The sequence below is a fragment of the Sorex fumeus genome, unplaced genomic scaffold, assembly GCF_029834395.1.
Source record: "Sorex fumeus unplaced genomic scaffold, SorFum_2.1 ptg000088l, whole genome shotgun sequence".
Classification (NCBI taxonomy): Eukaryota; Metazoa; Chordata; class Mammalia; order Eulipotyphla; family Soricidae; genus Sorex; species Sorex fumeus.
In genome coordinates, this window is record NW_026606145.1 from 1,015,562 (window position 1) to 1,035,250 (window position 19,689).

Here is a 19,689-nt window from a genome sequence, read left to right on the forward strand (position 1 = left end):
CTTGCTTTTGCATGGACTTGGTCTCTCAGAGTTTTCCTTGACAGGTGAGGCTGTCCTGAGCTCGGACCCCAACAGACTACAATTAATATTCAAACACCAATCCCAACATTGTGCACCTTCTCACCACCATAAGAGGAAAGTTTGTGAAGATTGTTATATTTCATCCTGAAGCCATTTAAGTAAGTCCTTGTATAAAAGATTGCAAGCATGTACAGTTATACCCAAACAAATGTGTGCTACTTTTTGGTACATCAGTGGGCTAGAGCATAAGAGGTCCTGCAGCCGTGAATTTGGCCTCATGCTCCAGGTTGTTCTATGTCACACTCTTCCATGAGCTTTATTTCATAATCTCTGGGTTTTGACCGTTGGTGAGATTATATGGCACCAGAGGCAGTTTGTTGTGTGACTACCAAGACACTGGAAAACTGGAGAGCTGGGGGGAGGAGGCCCAGACCCGTTCCAAGCAGGCTTGGAGATATCAGTCACGGGTCCCGAATACCTGGATTTTTCTGCAAGTTCCCTCATAGTTGAGGCTCTTCCGAACCTGTGCAGAGAGGCCTTGAGCATGGATATGGTTGGACTCAGGAGGTTTATGACTGCCTGGACTCTGCAGGGGTGGGGAGGGAAACTCAGCCTGTCCCCCTCCGAGTGGGCAGGGTGAAGACAGCCTGGAGCAGGGTCAGGATGTTCTATGTTGCACTCTCCTGAGAGCTTTATTTAAGAGTCTGTGGATCTTGGCCATTGATGAGATTATATGGTGCCTAGAGTAGTTTGTCAACTATTGATTATGGTCTTTCAAGATTGGGTGGTTGCCAAGTAGGCAAACTCAGCAAACATGGGCAGCGGTTCTAACCCAATGTTAGTTCCTGGTCCTTTCTCCCATTTATTAGATACTATCAGGCCCATGTTCTAGGGATAACCATGTTTCATTACAGATGTAGCTACCAAATTTATAAAATTTGTAACTTACAATTTATAGTTCCTCCTTCTTGGGTTCCAGGACTAAAGACTGCATTTTAAAACCAAGCTAAATTTTCTCTAACAATAATCTTTAACGGCAGGATTTTCAATCAGTATCTAGTGTCAGCACTTGAGGTCAAGTTTCTATTGCCCTAAATATGCCTCCCTATTCCTCTTACATGTACTGTGGCTGTTTGGTATCACTGAAGGGGAAGGGACATACCTTTAATATACCCATGTGCTAGAAAACAGCACCATAACTACATGTGAATTATTATAGTTGAAGCCCCCCTTCCCATTCCTGGGGGAGATAGGCTGGCATGCTCCAAGCTTTGACTTTGATTTCCTAGGTCTTCTGATTTTCTCCTCAACACAGTCCATTGAGAATTGCTAGGCTGAGGACGGGAAATAGCCCTAAAACTAAGTCGAGTGAAGAAATAACACTTTCAACCTCCAGTGTTACCCAAATTTATTTTCCTATCTATCCTGGAAAACAAGAAGGCTAACCCAGGGTCTTTAATGAACATTTAGGTTACCACTGCAGTGAACTTGTTTTTTCCCAATATGGTGGCAAGACTTTAGCTTTCCTCTGTCAGGTACTGACAAAGAAGTCACGGCTGGCAGCTAAGGTCACTTGGCTAAAGTTACAGGTCAGTTATGGCTAGACCAGGGCAGAGGTAACTTCTACAGAGGCCTTTGTAGTCAGTGTGTGTAGAAGCCCTGCACCATATCTCATATCTCCACGCCAGCCTCCTGCTGAGACGAGATGTAAGAAAGACCAGGTCAAACAGTCATCAGACCAAAATATCTTTTTAAAAAACAATTTTTATTTCATTAAAGAACCGTGATTTACAAAGTTATTGAAACGTCTAATGTTCTAACATCAATTTCCCATCACCAGTGACCCCAAGTTCCCTCCCACCCCCACAAGCTGCCACCTTACAGGCACATCAGAATGTTTGGTTGTTGTCATTTGTGTCTCATGTTTTTAGTGTTATTGATTCTGTTTTGTGTCTGTAGCTACCCACCCCTCCACATTACTGATGTATCTCAGGCCATTGACCCCTGCTTACCCATTACTTCCTGTCTTCCTCTTCTTTCCTCTTCCCCCCACCCCACCTCTATTTCTTACCTTCTTTGTTCTCTTCCCTGTACTCTATAATCAGGGGCAATCTAGACATCCACTCTTTGCCATATTTCATTCCTTATTCTTCCAGTTAACTTATATATCACAGATAAGAGAGATCATCCTATGATTTTCTTTCTTTTTCTGGCTTACTTCACTCACATGATATAATCCAGTTCCATTGAGGTTGCAGCAAATTGAATGATTTCTTCATTCTTTACAGCTGCATAATATTCCATTGTGTATAGTGTTCCATTGTGTATATGTACCACATCTTCATAATACATTCATTTTTATTGGACGCCTAAGTTGATTCCATATTATAGCTATTTGTTTTAAGTGCTGCAATGAATAATGGTGTGATGATGTCATCTTAGATGAATGTTTGTGTGTCCTGAGGGTAGATTCCCAAGAGTGAAATAGCTGGATCATATGGCAGTTCAATTTACTGAGAACTCTTCATACTTTCCACATTGGTTGAACATTCCTACCACCAGTGGATGAGAGTTCCTTTTTCACCTAACCAAAATAAGAAATTTATAATAAGAGATTGTAATCTCTTGATTTACATTAACTTTTATATGTTAAATGGCTCCTGTGTAAGGTATCTTTTCAAAATTCAAAATGCATTTATTATTTCTTACTCAGTGAGGATGTTGAAAATTACCATAGGGCAGTTAAAAACTCATACTTTGTCTCCTTTTAACTATTATTTCAATGTAAGTTTTTCCTTCCTTGAGAATGGTCCACTGCAGAGTATATAAACCCCAATTTGCTCTCGGGGACGGGGGCCCCATCAGTGAAGCAGAATTCTGTTAGAATCTTTCTCTTCCACAGCCCTAAACTTTCACTCTGTAAAATACTTTTTTTTATTCATGAATCAGTGGTATTTTATGTTATTTAAAACATGTCTTGACTGAATAGATGGCAGGATAAAGAAGCTGTGGTACATACACACATAGAATACTACTCTACTGTAAAAAATGATAAATCATACGATTAGCTGCTACCTGGCAGGATCTGGAGAGTTTCATGCTGAGTGAAATTAGGAGAGATGTTGGATTGGTTTGTCCTTCCTCCCTTGCCTCAGGGAGTTTAGGTTACTGAGTTACCCTCATCACACAGCCCCAGTGGCACTCCCATTCATCTTTATTAATCTTTAACTTATTCTTTGTTCTGCTTCCCCTCTCTGTTAATCACTATATCCCAAAATCAGACCCTGTGATTTGTAAAGTCAGATTCTTCTCAGGACTCTGGATTTTGTATATGCAAGTGAAATATTTGCTTTTTTCTTTCCCTTATGTCCTTTTCATAGTTTACTCTAGAGCAGTGTCCTTTTTGTATAGACACAGGAAGATAGTGAATGCTGTGCTTCTGGGAGTTAATTGACTCAGAACAATATTTATTCCTGGTCATCTGTCATATTTACTCGACTTAAGCCTCAGCTGTCCTTAGTTCCTAGCACCCCAAAAGTAGGGTTCCAGTGAGTGTCTTGGATGGACTCAGGGCAAGCTGTAAGCTACCCAAGTATTGAAAAGGGACAAGCCATAAGCTATCCTGGGATCTAAAAGGGACAGGCCAACCACCATAAAATATAGTAAGTTATGAGTATGGTCCTGGACAAACTTTGTCATCACCCAAAAAGAAGGATCTGAATAAGGACCCTGCTAAGGTTAGGAAGACTAACTTGGGCTGAGGACTGTAGTCTGGGATATAAGAGAGATGTCTCCAGGAGAGCCATCCCATCCTTTAAACTTAATATATCTTATGGTGTTCAGTTTCTCTTTCTTTCAACTCAGAAATATTTAATTAATCAAATTATAGGATGTAAGTTTATCATTAACAAACTTCTGTATAAAACAAAATGGGAATAGGAAGAACCATCCCTTTGATCAACATAGCAATTTTCCAATAATACAAACCTTAATAGTGATAGCACAGTGGGTAAGGCGTTTGCCTTGCATGCGGCCAACATGGCTGACCCGGGTTCTGTTCCTCCGCCCCTCTCGGAGAGCCGGGAAAACTACTGAAAGTATCTCGCCTGCATGGCAAAGCCTGGCAAGCCACCCATAACGTATTCAATATGCCAAAAATAGTAACAACATGTCTCACAATTTGTTGTGAGACATTACTGGTGCCCACTTGAGCAAACAGATGAACAACAGGAGTACAGTGCTACAGTGCTACGGTGTTCGTACAAAATGACTAGAAATATTAAGAAGTAAATTTAAGATGTCCATTTAAATGGAAATAGACCAAGGAAAGGAGAAATATGCCCCTAGATGGTTTTCTGCCCTTGGGTGTATCTTCTTGCAAGATGAGATTTTGTCCTAGAAGAAGGTTCACCTGAGGGAAGGGCCTTACATATATTGAGTGTGCAATCACTACAAGTTGTATTGCTACCCCCAACTCTGGGGGGCTGGGTGAATAATGAAGTCTGTGAGATGGGGCATGAGGAAATGGGAATGAAGGCAGAGTGAGACTGGAATGAGGGACAGGGTGAAACTGGAATGGGGCATGGGGCGAGACTGGAATAGACACATAGGGAGAATGGAATGCATGGAGGAATATAGACTGTAATATATGGCAATTAATCACCAACCATTTTGGCGGTCCTGTTTCCTCCCTCATGTGTTGGTATGCAGAGGCTGATTGGGATGGGGAGGCGACTCTTGACCACCAAACGCAAGTGGTGAGTGCCCTCACTCACAGAGAGAGAGACACACACACACACAGAATGATCTCTCTCCTGATGGAATATAAAGACATGTAGTAGACATGATGGAATATAAAGACATGCAAATACCCAAAGGTCACAGAAATTGAGAACTGGTCTTAGTAGTAAGCTACCTTGGGGAGTGAAGAGGAGAGACACTGGAACAATGATCAGGGAAGTAGACATTCAGGTGAGGGGTTTGGTGCTAAACCGTGTCGTGCACGAAATGCTACTATTAACAGCATAGTAAACCACTGTGCCTAAAGTAAAATCAATACAAAATTCTCTTGACTATCTACCATTCTCAAAAGTCTAAAATTGAGACCAGAAAGATAGCACAGCACTTCAGGTACTTTCCTTGCACATAGCCCATCTGGATTTGATCTTGGCATCACATATAGGCCCCAGACACTGCCCAGGAGTAATCCCTGAGCACAGGTGGGTGTGTGGCCCCAAACAAAGCAAAACAAAAACCCCTCCAAAAATTAAAATTGATGACCCTTAACAACCGAATAAAAAGTCGAATTGGGAGACAATCAGAGTGTTTATTTGGGCATTAAAAGGGCACCATATAAACTCATTAACGACCATGATCCAGAGACTCACAAAAAATCTCAAAAAAGAGCAACAAGTGGCAGAGATGCATTTAACTCAAGCTGTATCATTTTATTTAAAATTTTGGAATTTCTGGAGTTACATCTCATACTCTATGCCACTGGTGTACCAACAGTAGCACACAAAGTAGAAGGCAACTGATCTTGATCTATCTATCTATATACATATATATATATACATACATATGTACACATATATATGTGTTCACAAGGCTCAACATGTAACAACATGTCAGTAATTTCTTATACAAGGCTTAATAGCTCCAAGATGAGATACAACAATCTTCATACATTTTCCTCTAAAAAGCCCTCTTTGGATCATTTTTAGTGAATTACTCTTAACAAACAATAAAAATAAATTATTGAGGATCTGCCTTTGGGGCCGGCTTGGGTAGTAGTGTTAAAACTGAAAATAATGGACAGCCCGCCCCCAAGGGCCTGGGTTCCTCTCTGGGCACGCGCAGCTAGAAACAGCCCCGAGACAGCCGGTTTTCAACCCCTGAGCCGCGTGGGACGGGCACAGAGGCCCAGCTCTGGGCAACAAAGCTGAACGGCTCCAATTCCAACAGGTACAGCCCGCCCCCAAGGGCCTGGGTTCCTCTCTGGGCACGCGCAGCTAGAAACAGCCCCGAGACAGCCGGTTTTCAACCCCTGAGCCGCGTGGGACGGGCACAGAGGCCCAGCTCTGGGCAACAAAGCTGAACGGCTCCAATTCCAACAGGTACAGCCCGCCCCCAAGGGCCTGGGTTCCTCTCTGGGCACGCGCAGCTAGAAACAGCCCCGAGACAGCCGGTTTTCAACCCCTGAGCCGCGTGGGACGGGCACAGAGGCCCAGCTCTGGGCAACAAAGCTGAACGGCTCCAATTCCAACAGGTACAGCCCGCCCCCAAGGGCCTGGGTTCCTCTCTGGGCACGCGCAGCTAGAAACAGCCCCGAGACAGCCGGTTTTCAACCCCTGAGCCGCGTGGGACGGGCACAGAGGCCCAGCTCTGGGCAACAAAGCTGAACGGCTCCAATTCCAACAGGTACAGCCCGCCCCCAAGGGCCTGGGTTCCTCTCTGGGCACGCGCAGCTAGAAACAGCCCCGAGACAGCCGGTTTTCAACCCCTGAGCCGCGTGGGACGGGCACAGAGGCCCAGCTCTGGGCAACAAAGCTGAACGGCTCCAATTCCAAACAGGAGACATTCCCAACTCCTCGCCCAGTGCCAGGGACTCTTTCCGGAGCCGCGGCCGCGTTAGCGGCCGCGAAATATTTTCCCACTACATATGCCATAGGAACCATAAGCTAACTTCTTAGATGGAAACTTCTCTATTTTAGCTCAGCCACTGGAAATACAGTTGCCAATAACTCATAAGCCTATCTTAACTCACACTGCATATCAAGCAGAATAGTAACACTGAACGTGAAGGACTAAACCACACCTCTCACAATGGTAAAGCAACGCAAAAGCCCACCAAACTTTCATATTGAAGAGTCTAGCCCAGATAACACCAACAGTACTGTCGTGTTAGACAACCTCTCTGACAAGGAATTCAGAAGGGAGCTACTTAGGATGCTTAGGGAATTAAAAGAAACAATGGAAAGCAATGCCAATAGAAGACAAGAGGATCTGAAGGCAGAAATGAGGAAAATGCAATCAGAAATGTCAGACCTGAAAAATCTCGTAGGCGAATTGAAAAGCTCAGTGGAAGGCCTCAGCAGCAGAGTAACAGCGGCTGAGAACAGAATCAGTGAGCTCGAAGATGAAGTTCAGAGACTCTCCCGAAAAGAGCAGAAAATGGAAAAGAGACTCACAATTCGGGAACAGATGGCAAGAGAAGATCGTGATGAAGCCAAGAGGGGTAACATAAGAATTATTGGAGTCCCAGAGGGACAGGAAGAAAACCTCGATGAAGAAGAAACTGTCAAAGACATCATTGCTACAACATTTCCAGAGCTGAAGAAAACTTGTGACCACATTCAGGAGGCCCGAAGGGTACCAGCTAGAAGAAATCCGAATAAAAATACCCCAAGACACATTCTGATCAAAATGACCAAAACCTTAGACAGAGACAAAATTCTGAAAGCAGCAAGATCGAAGAAAGAAATCTCTTACAAAGGAGCATCCTTAAAATTCACAGCTGATTTTTCTGATGAAACCCTCATGGCCCGAAAACAGTGGTGGGACATAGTAAAAAAACTCAATGAAATAAATGCCTCCCCCAAAATACTTTTCCCAGCAAGACTCTCATTCATAATAGAAGGAACAACACACAGTTTCACAGACAAACAACAGCTCAGGAACTTCATAGACTCAAAACCATGGTTACAAGAACAACTAAATGGGCTACTTTAAGGCAAGAAAGGCCCCTCAAATACACCCAATTTTAACATAACAATGGGACAAAATCCCATAACAATAATCTCTCTCAATGTCAATGGGCTAAACGCACCAATTAAAAGATATAGAGTGGCAGGATGGATTAGAAAATTGAACCCAACATTCTGCTGCCTGCAAGAAACGCATCTCAATAGTCAAAGCAAACACAGACTCAGAGTCAAAGGCTGGAAAACAATCCTACAGGCAAACAGCTCCCATAAAAAAGCTGGGGTAGCCATCCTTATATCAGACCACATTGATTTCAGAGTGAGGAAGGTCATAAGAGACAGTGAAGGCCATTACTTATTGATCAGAGGATCTGTACAACAGGAAGAACTTACAATAATAAATGTATATGCACCTAATGAGAGACCAGCAAAGTACTTAAAACAACTACTCATAGATTTGGAAAAAGACATCAATAGCAACACAATACTAGTGGGAGACTTCAACACTGCTTTGTCACCTCTTGATAGATCAACCAGACTCAAGCTTAGCAAGGACATACTTCATTTGAGGGAAACAATGGAAGAAAGGGACTTACTAGATATATACAGGACACTTCATCCACAAAAAGCTGAATACACTTTCTTCTCAAGCGTACATGGAACATTCTCCAAGATAGACCACATGCTGAGCCACAAAACATGCCTCCATAAAATGAAGAAGGTAGAGATTGTATCAACAATCTTCTCAGACCATAATGCGCTGAAATTAGAAGTAAATCACACACAAAAACAGAAAACTAAATCAAACACCTGGAAATTAAACAGTGCACTATTGAACAACGAGTGGATTAGACAGGAAATCAAAGAGGAAATCAAAAGATTCCTAGAAACGAATGAAAATGAGAACACGAGTTACCAAAACTTATGGGACACAGCAAAGGCTGTGTTAAGAGGAAAGTTTATAGCTCTACAAGCATTCCTCAGGAAGGAGGAGCGAGCACACATAAGTAACCTAACCTCACAGCTTAAGAGCTTGGAGAAGGACCAAAAAAAGGAGCACAACCCGAACAGGAGAAAGGAAATAATAAAACTCAGAGCAGAGATTAACGAGATGGAAACCCAAAAAACAATCCGAAAGATCAATGAAACCAAGAGCTGGTTCTTTGAGAAAATTAACAAGATCGATAAGCCTCTAGCAAAACTCACAAAGAAAGGGAGAGAGAAAACCCTAATAAACCGAATCAGAAATGAAAAGGGGGTCATTACAACAGAAACCACAGAAATTCAGAGGATCCTCAGGGAGTACTTTGAGAAGCTTTATGCCACGGAACATCAAAACCTCGAGGAAATGGATAAATTCCTAGACTCCTACAGACTCCCAAGGCTGAACCAAGAAGACCTGGAATACCTGAACAGACCTATCACCATCAAGGAAATTGAAATGGTAATAAAAAGTCTCCCCAAGCACAAAAGTCCTGGCCCGGATGGATTCACTAGTGAATTCTTCCAAATCTTTAAAGAGGACTTACTCCCAATGCTCTTTAAGCTTTTCCACGAAATTGAAATATCAAAAACACTTCCAAACAGTTTCTACGAAGCAAATATCACACTGATACCAAAAGCAGACAGAGATACCACAAAGAAAGAGAATTACAGGCCGATATCCCTGATGAACACAGATGCAAAGATCCTCAACAAACTACTAGCAAATAGAATCCAACTACTCATCAAAAAGATCATACACCATGACCAAGTAGGATTCATCCCAGGGATGCAAGGATGGTTCAACATTCGGAAATCAATCAACATAATCCACCATATCAACAAAAGAAAAGATAAAAAGCATATGATCATATCAATAGATGCAGAGAAAGCATTTGATAAGATCCAGCACCCCTTTATGATGAAAACCCTAGCCAAAATGGGTATAGAGGGGACCTTCCTCAACATAATTAAAGCCATCTACCACAAGCCTACAGCAAGCATCATCCTCAATGGGGAAAAACTGAGAGCCTTCCCTCTAAGATCAGGGACGAGACAGGGATGCCCACTCTCTCCACTGCTGTTCAATATAGTACTGGAAGTACTTGCAATAGCGATTAGGCAGGAAAAAGATATTAAGGGCATTCAGGTAGGAAAGGAAGAAATCAAGCTCTCACTATTCGCAGATGATATGATACTCTACTTAGAGAACCCAATAACTTCCACCAAAAAACTCTTAGAAACAATAGACTCGTATAGTAAAGTTGCAGGTTATAAAATCAATACCCAAAAGTCCATGGCTTTCCTATACGCAAACAGTGAGAGAGAAGAAAGCAACATGAAAAAAACAATCCCATTCACAATTGTGCCCCAGAAAATCAAGTACCTAGGAATCAGCTTAACTAAGGAAGTAAAGGACCTTTACAAAGAAAACTACAAAACGCTACTTCAGGAAATAAAAGAGGACATGAGGAAATGGAAAGATATCCCCTGCTCATGGGTCGGGAGACTTAACATTGTCAAAATGGCAATACTACCGAAAGCATTGTATAAATTCAATGCAATCCCTATAAGGATACCCATGACATTCTTCAAAGAAATGGAGCAAACACTCTTGAAATTTATATGGAACAATAAGCCCCCACGAATAGCTAAAGCAATTCTTGGGAAAAAGAAAATGGGAGGAATCAACCTCCCGAACTTCAAACTGTACTACCAAGCAGTAATAATTAAAACAGCATGGTACTGGAACAAAGGCAGAACTGCAGACCAATGGAACAGGGTTGAATACACTGACATCTCTCCTCAATCATATGCTCATCTAATCTTTGATAAAGGTGCAAGTAATGTGAAGTGGAGTAAGGAAAGCCTCTTTAATAAATTGTGTTGGCATCACTGGAAGGCTACATGCAAAAAAATAGGCTCAGAACTCTGCCTAACACCATGTACAAAAGTAAGATCAAAATGGATTAAAGACCTCAACATCAGACCAGAAACCATAAGGTACATTGAAGATAAAGTTGGCAAAACCCTCCATGACATTGAAGCTAATTGTATCTTCAAAGATGCCACACCACTGGCCGAGCAAGTGAAAACAGAGATAGATAAATGGGACTATCTTAAACTAAGAAGCTTCTGCACCTCCAAAGAAACAGTGACCAAAATACAAAGACAGTCTACAGAATGGGAAAGGATATTCACCGAATACACATCTGACAAGGGGTTGATATCCAGGATATACAAAATACTGGTTAAACTCCACAAGAAGAAAACATCCAACCCCATCCAAAAATGGGGCAATGAAATGAACAGAAACTTTCTCAAAGAAGAAATCCGAATGGCAAAAAAGCACATGAGAAAATGCTCTACATCATTAATCATCAGGGAGATGCAGATCAAAACCACAATGAGATACCATCTCACACCTCAGAGACTGGCCCAAATTCAAAAGAACAAAAGCAACCGATGCTGGCGTGGATGTGGCGAGAAAGGGACACTCCTTCACTGTTGGTGGGAATGTCCACTGGTTCAGCCCTTCTGGAAAACAGTATGGACGATTCTCAAAAAATTAGAAATTGAGCTCCCATTTGACCCAGCAATACCACTCCTGGGAATATATCCCAGACAGGCAAAAACGTATAGTCGAAGTGACATCTGCACTTGTTTGTTCATTGCAGCCATCTTTACAATAGCCAGAAACTGGAAGAAACCTGAATGCCCAAGAACAGATGACTGGTTAAAGAAACTTTGGTACATCTACACAATGGAGTACTATGTAGCTCTTAGAAAAGATGAAGTCATGAAATTTACATACAAGTGGTACAATATGGAAAGTATCATGCTAAGCGAAATGAGTCAGAAAGAGAGGGATAGACATAGAAAGATTGCATTCATCTGGGGGATATAAAGTAACAAAGTATGAGATTAATACCCAAGAATAGCTGAGATCAGCACCAGGAGGATTACTCCATAACTTAGAGGCCAGCCGGGTCTCCTAGAGGAAAGGGCTATTCAGATAGAGAAGGGAGCACCAAATAAAGGATGTTTGGAGGATCCTCCCAGGAGGGGAGATGCATGTCGAAAGTAGACTATGGACTGAATATGTTTGCCACTCAATGCCTCTTTTGCAGACCACAACACCCAAAAGGAGAGAGAGAACACAGGGGATTGCCCTGCCACAGAGACGGGGGGATGGGGGGATGGGGGTGGGAGGGATATTATCCATGGTGGTGGAAAATGGGCACTGGTGGAGGGATGGGTATCTGATCATTGTATAATTGAAACCAAAGCACAAAAAATTGTAAATCTACAACTTTAAAAAAAAATAAAATAAAATAAAGGGGGAAAAAAAAATTGAAAATAATGGTGATGATAAGGTGTAATGGTGGTGGAATTGGTTTGGTGTTAGAATATTGAATACAATAAATTATTGCAAACAACCTTATAGAAATTAAAAATAAGAAAAAAAGAGTTGTAGAGGGGCAGGAGTGATAATATAGCGGGTAGGGAATTTGCCTTGCATGTAACTGACCCAGCTTCGATCCCCACATCCTATATGGTCCCTATATGGTCCCCCAAGCACCGCCAGGAGTGATTCCTGAGAGCAAAGCCAAGAGTAAACCTGGAGCACCCCTGGATGTGACCTCAAAACAAAAATAAATTAATGAAAGAGTTGTAAAGCTCATATTCAGAGAGAGTCTGAAGAAGGCACAAAAGTGAGTTTTTATAAGGGAAAGAGAAAGATGAGGTCATAAATGATATGCTGATCAGATGAAAGCATCAGCATGGTCAAGAAGTAAAAGTAGATTAAAGTTCACTTTTTATCAGTCCTTTCAAACAGGATATTCTTGCTCTTGTTTCTTCTTGGAATGTTGGTGGCCAGAGGCCTTACCCAGTTTAGGGAAGACAGACTGTAGATTTGGTATATCTGCAGTGGCTTCTTGCAGCTCTGTCTTATTTCATCTACAGTCCCTACCCAGCCAACCTGGGTTCGAGTCACAGAATCCCATATGGTACCCCAAGTACTGCGAGGAGAAATTCCTGAGTGCAGAGACAGGAATAACCCCTGTGCATCTCCATGTGTGACCCCCAAAAAATGAAATCTAAATTAGCTAGAATGCTACTAGGATGAACTTCAGAATAAGAAGAATCACCAAGGTGAGAGAAAACCATTAATTATCACAAAGCACTGATCACCAAAATGCAACATATATATACATATGTATATATATATATATAACCACAAATATATTATCTCAACATGAGTAATTTTTTTTTTTTTATGGAACGCTTCATGAATTTGCGTGTCATCCTTGCGCAGGGGCCATGCTAATCTTCTCTGTATCGTTCCAATTTCAGTATATGTGCTGCCAAAGCGAGCAAATCATGAGTAAAATTTTATGGAAGAGAAAAATGCTTTGATATCCAGAGCTGACACTTGTATCACCTTATAATCTCCAGAACCAGTGAACAAAACTAGTGGCCCAAACCATTGTTTCTCACCCTTTCAATGACTACAACTCCCTTTGGGCCTTGTTTCTTCTTGTGGCACCCTGTTCTATTAGTTGGTATTCTAACCTTGTCACAAGACTAGAGGCAAAAATCACCCATTTATATGATTTTAACCTGTGTTCCCCTTGTAACATCCTGGTGGGCCCCTAGGAGTTATTTGATCCCTTGTTGAGTAATGCTGGTCTACAAAGTTCTATCATCTACTCAATCTGCTTAACAATTGTGGAATATACATATACATATACATATACATATACATATACATATACATATATATGTTTATAAGTATTATATTGCAATCACCAAGCAAGGGATGTAGGGGGGAATGAAGCGACAGGCTAGAAGTATCATATGAGGTGGGGACTGGGCAGTGGCTTTCAGGGAACTGTTCTAACTATCCATTAAAAACATAAATGCTATTTACAGTATTATAAGCATATAACCTGAATTATCATAATAATTTTAATTGGCTAACGTTCCCCACATTTAATTTTCTCAAAACTATGTTCCAGCGGAGCCGCCGGGGGCCCTCGCGGCCGCCGTACTTGGGCACGCCCGCGCATGCGCCCTGAGCCTCGTCTAGGCCGGGTTCGGCGGGTCGCCCCGACTCTGCTGCAGGCTCCTGGGCTGGCCGCCGTCCGGGTTGTTCTGCTGGGGTCCGTCACCTCCTCCTAAGGATGCATCCCGACTTATCTCCACACTTGCACAACTGAAGAGTGCAACATCTTGATACACTTGCTTGAGGAATGTCACAAAAATCACGGCTCTCTGAAATGTTTGGTCATTGCAATGATCTTGATTGAGAGATGAGAAAAATGTTTGAAGAAAGAGTGCACGGAAAAGAGGATCAAGAGCAGGGAGCATGATAATGCGATGCAAAAGAGACTGTTTAATTCCCCAGAGGATTCTGAAAAATAAATTGTATTTTCACTGGATGCCTTGGCTGAGAGAAGACCTAAAGCCTCTTGGTTGACAGCTGAAAGAAGCCTCTCAATTGGTTCTCCGGAACCCTTTGCCAATCCGTAGACACAAGGCATGGAAAGATCCGGAAAAGCCTGGATTCTGACAATGTTGGCAGACCCTTCAGTTCTCACCAGCAAACTTGACTTCCCACTTTCCCCTTTCTCTCCACCAGGGAACACTGGAGTAACTTCTCTCCCTCAATAAAAGAACTGATTTTAATCATAAAACACACACACACACACACACACACACACACACACACAAACACTATGTTCCCGCAGCATCCCTTTTACTTATCTCTTAAGAAATAATTTACAGTTTTAAATAAATGGACCCAAGAAAAGTTTGTTTGTTAATGGTCATACAATGACTAAATAGCAGTTTATATTAAACCCAATTTTGAACGATCAGAGAAACAGAACCTGGATAAGACTGTGTAGCTGACCCCAGTTTGTTCTCCAGCTTCACATATGGTCCCCCAGAATACTTCCTGGAGTGATCCTTGAGCACAGAGCCAGCAGTAAGCCCTAAGCACCACCGGGTGTAGTCCAACCCCTCTTTCCACTCCTGCCATCACCACCTAATTATGTATAAAACCCAAATCCATACACATAATAGCCTCAGTGCTCATAAACAAAGAGAGAGGGAAAAATATTAGACCCAAGGTCTCCTAGGTGGAGAAGTCAATAAAGCACAAGTAAGTCAAATGGGAACAAACAGAAAGCCTGGAGTCAGAGCTGGACCCTCACAAAGCCGATGGGAAAGACAGCAGCCTGGGAGCAGGTGACACAGTACTTCCAGGTCACGGCGTGACAGAGAATTGCAGGCACCTCCTTCCTGACACATGTCCAGGACTTAATGTCCAGACATACCATTAAGCACTGACCCTGTTGACTCCCACGTAAGGAAGGTTTATTCCGTAGAAAACATACCAGACCGGCTACATACTCTGAAACCATATCTGTCAGTGTTTCAGCATCTTCTCTAAATACGGACCCTTGTGGTCTGGTTTACTTCCAGGACCCATATCTCCCCAAATAGAAAATAATGATGATAATAATAATAGTAGTAGTAATTTAAAATAAAATTCTAAAGACAAAAATTAGAATAAGATTCCCATATAGTACAGCTGTTTGACTTCAGGGTAGATGCCCAAAAGACTGAAAAGAGTCAAAAAGAGATATTACAACCAAGCACACGGCATTATTCACAATAGCACAAGCATAGAAGAAGCAACACAAGTGTCTAGTGGTAGAAGAGGAAGTAGCAGAATGCTGTATAGACATAAAACAGAGCACTACTGAGCTTCTCAGAAAATTCTGACACATGGTGAACACTAAAGACATGCTGCTAAGTGAACAAATCAGTGAGAAACAGAGAAACACATATTGAATGAGCTTAGACAGGAACTCTAATAAGTAGCTGGAATCTTAGAAACAGAACAGAGTTGTGGTTGCAGGTTCCTGGAGAGAAGAGGGAAAAGCATGTGCATTATTTACAGAGCAGTCTCTGCCCTGCAGAAGGAAGGGGAGAGGAAGATGAAAGGCAGTTGGTTGCACGACATCATCACTGTAGTTAACATTGCTGCACACGTAAGAACAAAGATGCCAGGGTTTTTTTTTTTTTTGGCTTTTTGGATCACATCTGGTGATACTCAGGGGTTATTCCTGGCTTTACACTCAGGAATTACTCCTGGTGGTGCTCCAGGGGACCATATGGGATGCTGGGAATTCAACCCAGGTCGGTCGCGTGCAAGGCAAATGCTGTACCCACTGTGCTATCGCTCCAGCCCCTGAAGATGTCAATTTTATCTTTTATATATGTCACAGTACAAACCTTTTTAAAGCTTGGGAAGTAGATCAGTGATCTAGTGAAAAGGAATTAAATTCTGCAGGGATCTCTTCCGGAGACAAAATAAAGAGGCGGAGTGGAGGACTAATTGGCTTATTCTGTGTAGAAAAACATGTGAATCCAGGGATGAATAAAATTATTAAAGACAAAAGTAAAATGCATAAGTATGTATCTATGGCACATATAATAGATAATACAGGATTGAATATCTCCAAAGAGAAAAGAAAGAAAATTAGAAAAGATTGAAAGGTAAGAAGACATTCCTGAAGAATTCATTACTGTTATCATAAACTACCACCAGGAATGGTCCAAAAACAGTAAAAAATAGTAACCAGCTACTCAGAAGTCTGCTTTTGTGTCACCCCACTAAATTTGAATATTTGAGAAAACCATAATTTTCTCAAACGACAGCTGCCGTTCAGTTGTCTGGTGAAGGAGTCTGAATGCGGACCTGGCCGATTTCACCAGCAAGGTGAGTTCAGTCCTCTGAGATAAACATTTCTGTCTGAGGCAAGCTAAAAGAAATCTGTTCTATATTCACAAACAGACATGGGTGAATACATTTGTCTACGCAAACTGTTAAGTCAGAGGTTAGAATACATAGAAAGCATATGATTACAAGTTTAAATATAGCAACAATATTAGAATAATTTAAAAAGTAATTACTATATTGAGTTCTTGGGCCCCATATCTAGTTGAATTACTTACTTGTACTTGATTATTTTGTACATTATATTAGCTTCTGAGTACAGATTTTTTTCCTGAATGGTGGACATTTTGATTTTACATTGGTACCCTTTTCCTCAAATTATATCATTGAATATTATTTTCATGATACTATCTCACTGCTTTTTATAGTTGCTTATCAGATTAAAGATTGTTTCTTTGTAAACTGCTAAGTTTGTTTAGTGAATGGATATTACTATGTTGAATGGTCTTTCTGCATAGAAACTGTGAACATAAAACTGATTTGTCAAAATGAACTGTGCAGACATAAACTTCACTTTGCTAGAAGATTCACTTTGTCTTGATGTATATAGAGATGGTTTGAAATGTAAATTCAAAGGAACGAGATGTAATTTTTCTTTTCCACTATTGTCTTTGTAATTTTTAAACTTAGGAACTCTATATTATTATATTGGTGTCGTAAATGAGTTAAAATGTGAATGGAAAAGATAAGAACAAAAGACAAAAACAAAAAAATAATAAATGACAGTATCCTGAAACTTATTCTCTATATTTACTATTTTACTTAAAATTAATTACCTAAGAAAATTATTAGCATAAAAACGTAATCCACATATTGAGGTCCTACAGTATTTTTAATTTTATTTTTATAAAGTTGTTCACAATAATTGATTAGATATAATATTTGAACCCCGCACGGCAGAGCCTGGGAAGCTACCCGTGACGTACTCGATATGCCAAACACAGTAACAACAAGTCTAATGATGGAGATGTTACTGGGCCCACTCGAGCAAAATTGATGAACAACAGGAGTACCGTGATATATATACCGTGAATATAATATTTGAACATGAATTTCACCACCATTACACCTTCCCATAGCCTGTGTTTCCATACCAAAACCCAAACCCTGCCCCCAAAGCAGAACCGAAGTAATTTATTTTGTATTTCTTGTTATGAATAATCCACTAAAAATGATCCAAAAAAGTTTTCTTAGAGAAAAATGTGTGAAGATTGTTGTATTTCACCCACGAGCCATTAAGCCCTTCTATTAGAGATAGTAGCATGAAGTTAAAGGTTGAAACTTGTGTGCTGAGATATATAGCCTACAGTATTTTTGTGTAATCTTGATGCTTCCAAAGGAAAATAGTATTTGACTGTGATATTTAGATCTCCTTTATTTCTCTTATTATTCTTAATTCTTTTTATACCTTTGTCAGCTTAAGTTTTGTTTTGTTTCCTCTATATTTCTAATTTCCCTGTATTTTTCTTTTAAGAGATATCTATTTCCTTTTATAGGTCCCTAGCCTGGACTGACCAAACCCGACTTCTTTACATGACATGGTCTCTTAGACTACAGAAAGAACTGGTCAGGCAACAGATCACCGGAGATCTTTCCGGACCTCTTACTGAGCCAATTCTACTGGGGCACTTCAGACAGAACAGACTTGCCCTCTCTGCCCGCTCCAGATGAAACCCCTACGGCCACGAGTTTCCAGAATCAAAACCCAGGTATGCGGATTCCAGGACTAAGACTCCAGGCCATATGGCAGTAGCTGAGACGGGCTGTCCCTCCAAATCTCCCTGCCCGCTTGGGATCCTGGCTGTCATGCCCACAATATGACTCCAGGCGCCATCTCAGTGCATCAACAGTCTTGATTCAGAGACTCCCAAATGAATCTCAAAATGTATTAGCTCCCTACAGAGATGTCTCTGGACCCAACCATTTACAATTTTAGAATTCCAGAAGTGTGTGGTTGCTTTTGTGGTCATGTGACCTCTCGTGTTATTCATAATAAGCAATAGATAGTAAAGTATCTGCAATAGATAATAAAGTATCTGCATCTGCCCCTGGCAAGGCAGGCTTGAATGGTAGTGGAAAAATTCAAGCAAACCATAATGTTGAAAAGTAGAGAGTGTGGGAGAAATTGCCATAGAGGCACCGGGGGCGGGGGGTTGGGAAGGGCAGGGGGAATATTGGGGACATTGGTGGTGGAAAATGTGCACTGGTGGAGAGATGGATATTCGATCATTGTATGACCGAAACTCAAACGTGAAAGCTTTGTAACTGTAGCTCACAGTGATTCAATTTAAAAAAAAAAAAACTGGTCAGAAACTTAAGAAACTGAGAGATAACATTTCTGCTCTCAAGTACATTTCAACCCCTAATAAGCTGTGTAATTTCATAGACTTTTTTAACTCAGCTTTATTTAAAGGAAGTCAGACAAGTGTGTCCAATTAATTCTCAGTAACATTAAAATTTATAACAGTTTCCACGCATATTATTCTGGGTGCATATTTTGAAAGCAATAAATTCAAACAATAATCATAGCTTAGCTATGTGACAAATTTAAATGTAAATGGTAAAACTAAAACAAGTAGGTAAAACAATTAGCTAAAACAAGAGGTAAGCTCATGTAAGACCATGCCCCAGAGATTCGTAAATAAATCTCAAGAGAACTACAAGACACAAAAGATATTTTTTCCAGACACTCACACATGATTGAGATGTCCATGGTACCCTGGAAGAGGGGTGAGTCCTGGGCTGACCCACTCAAACAGAATCCTGGCCCGCACTTGCTCCCACATTTCAAAATAACCACCATGCTCCCTACGGGACTCCATTGTCTTGGGACTCAACCTCAGAGAAATTCGTCTGCTGAAAAACTCAGGTATGGGGGTTTTGTGACTGGAATCTTCCAGGATTTCTCAGAGTCAGGATGGCCTACTTCTGCCCCGCTTCCTGTACTTCCATAAGTCCGAGAAGTCACTTACACACCCTAAAGCCACCACCCAGTTAAAAATTTAACTCCAGCTGCACCAGCCTATTAAAAATTCCGGACTTCCTGGAGTGAATAGCCGTGAATGCGAATGACATCTCAAACTCCACAACACAGATAAACCAGTAGGAGCCCACCAGATTGGATGGGATGTAACATAGAAGGCAATCAATCTCAATTAATAAAACATA

The 19,689-nt window shown here is 41.2% G+C and overlaps 1 non-coding gene and 1 pseudogene across 1 annotated transcript; one reads left to right on the top strand and one right to left on the bottom strand.

The window, feature by feature from the left end:
- Positions 1 to 12,981: 12,981 nt before the first annotated feature.
- On the bottom strand, positions 12,982 to 13,088 carry LOC130039572 (U6 spliceosomal RNA). Its single transcript, XR_008794925.1, has one exon. It is a non-coding gene; the product is annotated as a U6 spliceosomal RNA (small nuclear RNA).
- An 806-nt stretch (positions 13,089 to 13,894) lies between these two features.
- On the top strand, positions 13,895 to 14,135 carry LOC130039571 (COX assembly mitochondrial protein 2 homolog; annotated as a pseudogene).
- Positions 14,136 to 19,689: the final 5,554 nt, after the last annotated feature.